The sequence below is a fragment of the Camellia sinensis genome, unplaced genomic scaffold, assembly GCF_055761805.1.
Source record: "Camellia sinensis isolate YWXY unplaced genomic scaffold, ASM5576180v1 Unanchor1, whole genome shotgun sequence".
NCBI lineage: Eukaryota > Viridiplantae > Streptophyta > Magnoliopsida > Ericales > Theaceae > Camellia > Camellia sinensis.
Window position 1 is genome coordinate 5,862,816 of NW_028128987.1, and position 9,620 is coordinate 5,872,435.

The following is a 9,620-nucleotide window of genomic DNA, read 5'->3' on the forward strand; positions in this document are numbered from 1 at the left end:
GGAATTTGATGTCGAATTGTCCCAACTCTACTGCCCACTTCAAAATTCGCCCACTAAAGTTTGCTCTTTCGAACAGAGCTTTTAGTGGAAAGGCTGTGAGGACGACTATGGTGTGGGCGTGAAAGTAGTGCGCCAATTTTCTGGATGCCATCATTAATGCTAATGCTAGTTTCTCCAAGGGCAAGTACCTTGTTTCGGCTCCCAACAATGTCTTGCTGACATAAAAGATGGGCAGGTGTTGTATTCCTTCTGCACGAACCAACACTGCGCTGACTACGTGCTGAGAGACTGCCAGGTACAAAAAGAGTTCTTCACCAGGTACTGGTGTAACAAGTAGTGGTGGGGAAGACATGTACTCCTTCAAGCTTTCCAGAGCTCGGTCGCATTCTTCATCCCACTCAAACTTGGTTTTTAAAGCTTGGAAGAATGGTCGTAGTCTGTCTGACGACCTGCTTATGAACCGGTTGAGTGCAGCCGCCATACCAGTGAGATGCTGTACTTCTTTGACTGAGTTTGGTCTCTCCAACTCCTGGATTGCTTTGATCTGAGTGGGGTCTGCTTCTATACCTCGGTTGGTCACCAAGAAGCCCAAGAATTTGCCAGATCCAACTCCGAATGCACATTTAGATGCATTGAGGCGCAGCTTGTGTTTCTTCAGGATCTGGAACATCTCGCCTAGATCTTTAAGATGGTCATTCTCATCCTTGATTTTGACCACCATGTCGTCGATGTAAGCCTCCATTGTTCTGCCTAACAATGGTTCAAACATCTTGGTGACCATCCTTTGGAATGTCGCCCCTGCGTTCTTTAGGCCAAAGGGCATGACCTTGTAGCAATATAACCCCCTTGGTGTTGTGAAGGATGTGACCTCCTGGTCTGGTTCGTGCATGGCGATCTGGTGGTAGCCTCTGTATGCATCCAGAAAGCTAAGTCGGTTATGCCCTGCCGTTAAGTCCACCAGTTGATCTATCCTTGGTAGAGGAAAGCTATCTTTCGGGCACGCCTTGTTGACTGTTTTGTAGTCGACGCAGACACGCCATTTACCATTCTTTTTTGGCACTACAACTGTGTTGGAGATCCATCTTGGGTAGTGCACTTCTCTTATTGCTCCTGCCTCCAGCAGGTTGCCTACCTCTTCTGCCACTATTTCGGCGTGGTGGAGTGCCGATCTGCGCGTGCGTTGGATGACTGGCCTGGCGGATGGGTGGACATTGAGTTGGTGACTGATGAAGTTTGGATCAATGCCTGGCATGTCGTAGGGCGTCCAGGCAAACACTTCAATATTAGAGGTCAAGAATTCCAAGACCTCTAATCTCTCAGTGCTGGACAATGATGAGCCAAGCAAGAAGAACTTATCCGGGTTCCTCTCATCTATTTTTACCTCCACCAAGTCCTCCACCGCTTTCTGATCAGCCTTTTTGCCGACGTCCGCGAATAGTTCATTACTTTCTGGCTCTTCCACCGAATGAACGTATCCTTTGGCCGCTCGGCTTCCATTCGCTGTGGCGAAGCATTGTTTTGACATGATCTGATCGCCATAGACTTCTTCAATTATGCCGGTGTCGTTGGGGAACCGCATTACCTGATGGTATGATGACGCTACCGAACGCATGGCATGCAGCCATGTTCTGCCCAAGATGATGTTGTATGTGGAGGGGACCTTCAATACCTAGAACTCTACTTGTTTTGTTACACTTCCTGCTCTGACTGGAAGGATTATTTTGCCGACAGGCCACTCTGGCATGGAGTTGAAGCCAATCAGGGGAGAAACTGCAGGCGCCAAGTCTTTGTCTTGCAGCTTTAGTTGCTTGAATGTGTCGTAATACATGATCTCACATGAACTACCCTGGTCAATCAGAATCCGCTTGACGTCAAAATCCTTGACTCGGAGAGTGACAACCAGGGCATCATTATGGGGGCAGTAAATTCGTTCCAAGTCCTTATCCGAAAAGGACATGACGTTTGTTGCCTCTGTCCTCCCCTTCTTGATGGTAGGTTGGGCACTTAATACTTCCCTAAAGTGCTCAGCCTTCTTGATTGAACCTCTGAGCTCGCATACGCGCTCAGGTTCAAAAACTCCATGAATTACATTGATAGTGCCTTGAGGTGGTGCATCAATTGGCATTCTATTGGGATGGTCATTATGATCTTGGGGGGCCGGTTGCGCTCCTCCTTCAATGTATTTGTCCAAGTGGCCTGCTGCCACCAATTCTTCCAAGTGCTGTCTTAGTGGCGTGCAATTCTCAGTTCGGTGCCCCTTTTCTTTGTGGAAGGTGCACCGTGATCTGTCGTCGTAATTCTTCTGAGCTTCCCCTAGCTTGGCTGGCCACTTGACAAATGGCTCGTCTTTTATTTCGCTCAGAATCCGATATATTGGTTTTTTGAACACCGTTGTTATGGCAGTGCGGATTCTCAACCATCTTTTGTCTGGGTCTTCTCCGTTATCTCGTCTGCCACGCCCGTTTTTATTCTGCCGATCTACTGTATTGACCTTTGCTGAGGTCTTCTTTTCTGGTACTACGGTTGCACTAGATTTTGCTTTTGTACGTGCGCCATCCTCTTCTACCCTGATGTGCTGATGCACTCTCTCCATCAGGGCCTCCATGGTGAGGGGTGGCGTCATGGTAATTGAATCCCTTAGTCGGTTCCCTACTGGTAGGCCTCTTTTATATTGCGCAATGGCTAGATTGGTGGGGCAGTCTCCAATCTGGTTGAATGTCTCCCAGTAGCGACTGTTGTAAGATCTGAGGGTCTCTTTTTCACCCATGTCGATGGAGAGTAACTGGTCTATCTCCACCGGTGTTTTAGTATTTGTCCGAAACCTCGTTACGAACGCTTCCGCCAGTTGAGCCCAGGAGGCTATGCTGCCTTCTGGGAGTTTCTCGAACCAAGTCAAGCCCAAGTCGCCAAGGCTCGATGGGAAGAGTATACACATTAAGGCCTCGTTTCGTCTGTACACAGCCATGACTTGGCGAAAGTGGCTCAGGTGTGAATACGGGTCCGTCTTCCCTTCATATGTATTGAATTTCGGCTGAAGGAAGCCTGATGGTAGGGGCGCGTTTTCGATCGCTGGGACAAACGGCGAAGTCTGTAGTCTTGCCAATGCCTTGTCCGTTGGTTCGTAGGCCGGTCGTGGTATTGGCATTCCAACCTCGATGCTTCCATGCGTCCGAGGAGCCAACCGTTGCAAGGTCGAAACTCGGTGTGGATCCCTTGCCCTGGCATCCTCCTTGTATCGTGCTTTTTCTTCGAGCACGGTTCGTAAGTCGGATGACCTGGGCAGCTCTGTTTGTCTAGATCTGGTTTGGTGTGAATGTGAAGGCCAATACGTGCTTCCTTCAGTGTATGATCTTTCGGATCTCGTCCTCTCAGACCTGGAGTGACGAGTTCTGGAAGATAAGGAATGAGTGTCGCCTGTCCTGAGGCTTCTGCTTTCTCCTTGGGAGGGTGTAGTGTTCCTACTACGATTCTCTGAGTGGCGAGGGGGCGTCTTGTGCTTGCGCCCCTCTCCTGTCGCCACATCTTTAGTCTTCATCTGGCGTTTCAAAGCCTCTATGTCCGCCGCCATCTTTCGAATTAGTTCATCTTGTTCCTTCACGCGATCTTCCAGGGCTTGGGGATCAATCCTCCTCCTTTGCCTGTCAGGACTTTGAGAGTGACGAGGGCTGCTATTCCGCCTTCCCCTGCCACTCCTCCTGGAATTATGTTGTTGGGGCTCCAAGTCCGCCATGGGAGGGACAGCAGGTAATCCTTCACGCCTTGCGCCCCCTTTTGGAGTTAGTCCGTCGACGGCGGACTGCGGCAAGTCTTCAATGTGTGCCATTGAATGAGAAAAGGAGAAGCTTAGTCAAGAGGTTTTTGTTCTTGTCTATTCTTCCCACAGACGGCGCCAATTGTACGGGGAGGAAATAATTCTCCTCGTATAATCCTGTTGACCAAGTCCACGCTCCTCCGTACGACGTCGCTTTGTCACCTGAAAACACAAACGTCACCTAAAAAGTTCACCTACCCCATATAATGTAAAGATTCTACACTGTTACACTCTCCTCTCATGTCTTGCTTTCCTAATTTGTGGAACCTTACATTTTCTAATCTTTGTAAATTTAATTACTAAATGGGTAAAGTTTGCACTAATGGTTGTGCTAAGCACAATTATACGCATATGAGAGGGTAATTTCTACTAGCTTGTTGGGCCGGTCAAAGTTGATTATGGCCTATTCCATTGACCAAGCAAAATCAGCCCACCTAACATGCCATACAAGTGTTGGGCTGAGCAAAGTATAGCTCCTGGCATGAAACGCTATTGTTTGGGCCGAGCTAGGCTTGGTGCCGGGCCGTGGTGCTAGGTGAGTGGACCGGTCGTCGATAGAAGGTGAGGCGCTAACTCTTAGTTTATTGCTCGGTTACCTTTGGGCTAAAATGACTATGTAGCTAACTAGAGAACAATCGAGCGAATGGTTTGATCAGCCTGATTGTCGGCTCATAAGTGGATAAGCTTACTAGAGACCTATAAAGTCAAGGTGTTTGAGAATGGACGTTATCCTTGAGAGATAGACTCCTAGCATGAAGTGGTGAAAAGGAATTATAATCACACTAGGACTCTACTATGCCAAAGTAGATATAAGCCTCAAAGCAAACCTATGAGAGGTAATGCAATTCTAAACATAGGACTATGCTCTGAGCTTTCCCTAAGATTTGATCCCTAATTAAAACTTAGGCATCATAGGGGTTTTCTGGCACACATCCGCCGATAAGTTCACTATCTTTGTGTTTTCAGGACAAGTGATATCACTCGCAGAGGTTTTTTCTTGATCACAAGGTAATAGCGTGAGGGATAAATTCTGCATCTGCACAATATATAAGCTTGATTATATGCAGATAGAAATATTCGAATGACTTTGATGAGATTGTCTTGTTGATTGTGAGCCAATGAATTAAATCAAATTTCATCAAATTTTGACCTAATTTTTCCAAACTTTGTTAAAGGCATTTTGTCATCAAAAACTCATTTCTCCTTCCTCCAAAGAGCCCAAAACCGTTCTCCTTTTCAAGTTTCTTGTGTTTTCGGTTCAAAAACTCAATTGTTGGGGCTTAAAAGGTGAGTTAGGCCACTCCCATTGGCCTAGGACATTCCTTGTGTGAGTAGAAACCGCATAAAGTGTGCTAGAGAGTGTTCTTGACTAATCTTTGGAAACCATTGTTGGAGCTTGATGCTTGCTTGAACCTTTCTCTCCATTCTCTATTTCCCAGCTCTAAGAACTTTAATGCGGGGATTTCTTTTACTATGTGTATATAGGATTATGTTAGGGTTTAATTTATTACATAATCCATGTTTAAGCTTGTAATTGATTTTATGTTTATCTCCATGATTTTCCATCTTGTTCTTATCTTTTTTCATGATTTGTAGCTCTCTTGAATATTTGGCTTGAAATTCCTAGAAAGAGCATATTAAGGCTTATTTTCTCAAAATATGATTTCATATTATAAATGGATGTTTGTGTTTAGAACCTTAAAGTGTGCTCTAGGAAGCTCGATAATCGTTTTGATATACCTGTACTTTTGGGCTAATTTTGATAAAAAGGAAAAAAGATCAAAGAAAGTGTAGATAAAAAAAAAAATGTGATTTTTTGATAGATGGCAATTGTTTATAGTAGAGATCGCATGATTTGGATGTGTATTGAAATTTTTATGAATTCTCGAACGTATATTTGCTTATTAGTTTTGCTAGTTAGAGGTATTATGATGATGTTTCATCCCCTACATGCTTATAAGCATGTTTAGTATATTAAAATATGATTTTTGCTGGGATTAAAATGGTCCTTTTGACACATAGAGTTAATATGGCAATTTGAAAGGATGGATAAATTGGTAATTTGATCCATAGGGGTAAGGGTAATTCATAATTCTATTTACACAACAAAAATTCTCTTTACACTCAATTTCTCATTACACAACATACAAAAATTCAATTCTTTCTTTATAATCCCCATAATACCCATCATAGCCTTCATCCTTTCACTTCCAACCTAACAAACCCTAACTTTATCCCACTCCCTAAACACCACCTTCGGTAACCACAATTACCATTTTTAACTCCAACATCTAGACCCACCCCACTAGCGACCTCCCTCATTCGCCATCTCCGATCATCCTTCCCAACTCCCCAGATCTGACTCCTTCAACTTCCTCCATCTTCTGCTTTTTCTCTCTCTCTCTCTGTTGCTCCATCGCTACGACCATTATCGATGCCGCAACCACCCCCTCCTATAACACTTTCATAACTGCATTCCCACCACCACTATCCACCGCCATCGTGACCTCCCTATCCACTATGAGGGAGAGAGAGAGAGATGAAAACTTAGGGCTTTCAGATCTAGAAGAAAAGGGAGAATGGGGAAAAGGCAGTGACGAGAGATGTGGGCAATAGAAAAAGGTTAGGGATGACAAGGTGAGGAGAAGAGGGGCTTTGTGGTAGGGAATGGAGGCGATAGAGAAGGGTTCAGGGTGGCAGTGTGAGATGGAGATAGCGATGATTAGTGGTGAGGCGTTGGGTGGCTATAACTGTTGAAGTGAGAGACTGGGTGGCTGCAGCTAGTGGTAAAGGGCTGGTCGGTGGCAAAGGGGCGATGGCAATGGTGGGTCGGTGGCAATAGTGAGTTGGTAGAGGTGGTGGTGATGGGGTAATGTGTAATGAAAAATTAGGGTTTTCAAATTTTAAGGTGGAAGGATATTTTAGTAGTGTAAGTAAAATTACCCTAGGAAATAGCAAACTTGTCACCAAAGAGTACTTTGGTAAAATTAGCCTGGAAGGCATATTGATGATTTTGACACTAAGAGTATTTTGGTAATTTAGCCATAAAGAAAAATCAATAATTTAGAGTGCTACTATTAGCACCCCATCAATTATTTTGGATCCCTCATTTTTTATTTTATTTTATTATAATAATAACCTCATGTGAAATTACTAAAAGGGACATCAATAATTTTAAGCTACCGCATCTCACAATTAAGCCCACATACCTACTGCATATGAGTTAGAATTTATAAGAGCACCCAAGTCCATCACCACCCATCCATCTTCCCCAAATCCCACTTTCAAAACTTACCGACCCTCAAAACCTTAAAAATCCTTTGGCGGCAATATTCCGACAACAATGGTAGCAATCATTTGATTACATACACTTCTCCGATGATGACAATGAGTGAAAGTTTCTCCGGCAACCACAACTCCATGAGACGAGAAAAGTATAACAATAAAAGCTTATAAGAGGTTCATAACTTTAATGGTGTTCTTAGTTCAGAGAAGATTGGCTTTATAAGAGTAAATTTCTTGAAAAAAATAGCAAAAATAATAAAAATTGTTCGTTATTTTTTCAGGGACTGAACTCCTGAACATATGACCGAAATTCCGGAACACTGGCCTAAACATTGTTTATTTGTTCAGGAAAAGCTAACCGAACATGTCTTATTTGTTTGGGAATAGATAACCGAAACAGTAGTAGAAGTAGGCAAACAAAAGAGGTTGGACCACCCTTGGGTGGTCGATCGGGGGATGAAATCCTGCCCAATTTTGCTTATACAAAGAGCATACAAGTACAGTGAGGTTATGGATGAATGACAAAAAACCAACTAAAGAAGCATGAAAATGGTGTTGTGTGAGTGTGAAAATAGGTGATAGAAAAAAAAAAAAAAAAAAAATCAAACAAATTGACAAGCCTCGTAATAAAGTAGAGAAAAAACTTCTTAATCACACAAATTTTTTCCACTCGTTTTGGGAGGTTCTACTGTCGTGGGTTTTGTTAGGGTTTTGGAATAAAAGCTTTTGGGGTGTGAAGGTGTGCATTTGAATGAGTGAAATGTTTTTACAAGGATAATTTTTGTATTTTTTGGGGGAAGAAAACAAATTTTAAGGGTTTTACAATCTATAAGTGGAGGTCTAAAGAAATGGGAGATCCAAAATAATTGATGGGGTGTTAATAACAACATTCATAATTTAACTTTTATAAGGGCATTTTGGTAAATTTGACGAAACATGAAAAATTGAAATAAATAAAAAGAAATAAATTGAGTATTAGCCCGGTGATTTTGAAAATTACATCTTACCTCATGAGAGTTACTGTCATATTACAATTTTCCCCCTCCTTAGTCAATCATTATGTCAACTAACATAATTGGAAGTTGTCAACAAGTTTGGTAGCATTTGATAGAGTTTTTCAAATATGATTTGAGAATAGAGTTATATTTTGAGTTTGTGAGTTTTAGAATTATGATTTGAGTGTGGAAAATTTGTTTAGTTATGAGTTATGAATTAAGTTTTGAGTTGAGTGTTGAGTTGAGTTTTTAATGTTTGATGTGACATGTGAAATAAGAAAATTTGTTTGGTTATAAGTTTTGGAAATAATTTTCAAAACTTAATTCATATTGTTATAACTCATAACCAAACACACTACGCAAAACTCTATTGAAAAATCTGATCAACACTCATAAGCAAACTTTTTTTAAAATTCAATTAAAAAAATTAATTATTAACAGAAAATAACATTAATCAATTTTTTTAATTGAAAATATCACAAAGGAAATAATTTTTTTTAAAATAAATATTCAATTACAGATTTAAAATAACTTTTGATTGTATATTTGATTTGAATTATTTTTTAAAATATTTTTTAGTTAAAATATTTTTATATTTTTAATGATTACTGTCACAAATTATTTGCTATTTATTGTGTTGTTATTTTCAAATAAATGGCCAAAAAAATTATCAGGTATTATCTATGTGGGAGTCAAAAAAATAAAAATAAAAAATTATAATATCATTTTGTTAGCATCTATGCAGTTTATCACACACAATTCGATTTTGTTCGAATTTTTTTATTTGATGATTTTCATCAATTCCGTGAGAAATGCATCCTTCATGTACTTCATCATTTATATCATTTGTTCAGGCACCAACTTTTATATCAGAGGCTGAACAACCAACAACTTCACTATCTTCATAATTAATTTCATAATTTACAAATTCACTCTATATATTGGCAAATGATATCGGTGTAAAACAAGAAGACCAAATAGAGTTGTTTTGGCAATTGCCACCAAAAGATTATAAAAAAAAATAAATCACTGTAGCAGTCAACTAGCCGGACATTTGGGAGGATGTCCGGGGGGACGATCGGGTAGACTAAAAAATTCAAAAACTGTATGTAAAGGTAAGAGCTTTGGCTTGGAAGTTTGTTTTGAAAGGAGTTTTGTCAAACGTAAAATAGAAATATTTTTTGAAATGTGTGGTGGAATTAATTTTTGAAAACTCCATTCAAACGCTTTGTTCACATGAATGGGTAGAATTGTGATTGGAAAGTTTTACCGAACACACCCATTTTATCCATAACCTTGTCTCTTCCTCTTTTTCTCTTTACAATTATCTCTTCCATTAAATCTCACACACGATTGCATGGTATTGAACCCCATCAAAGATTGAGGTCTCAAAACAATGATGATTAAGTGGCGGTCTTGTTGCCCCTTCAATGAACATGTCAAACTTGTTGACTAGGCAAGAGATCTTTATTGTAGAGTTCGGGGTGGTGGGATTTGGATTTTTTGTGATGAAGGAGGAGGTGGTTGTG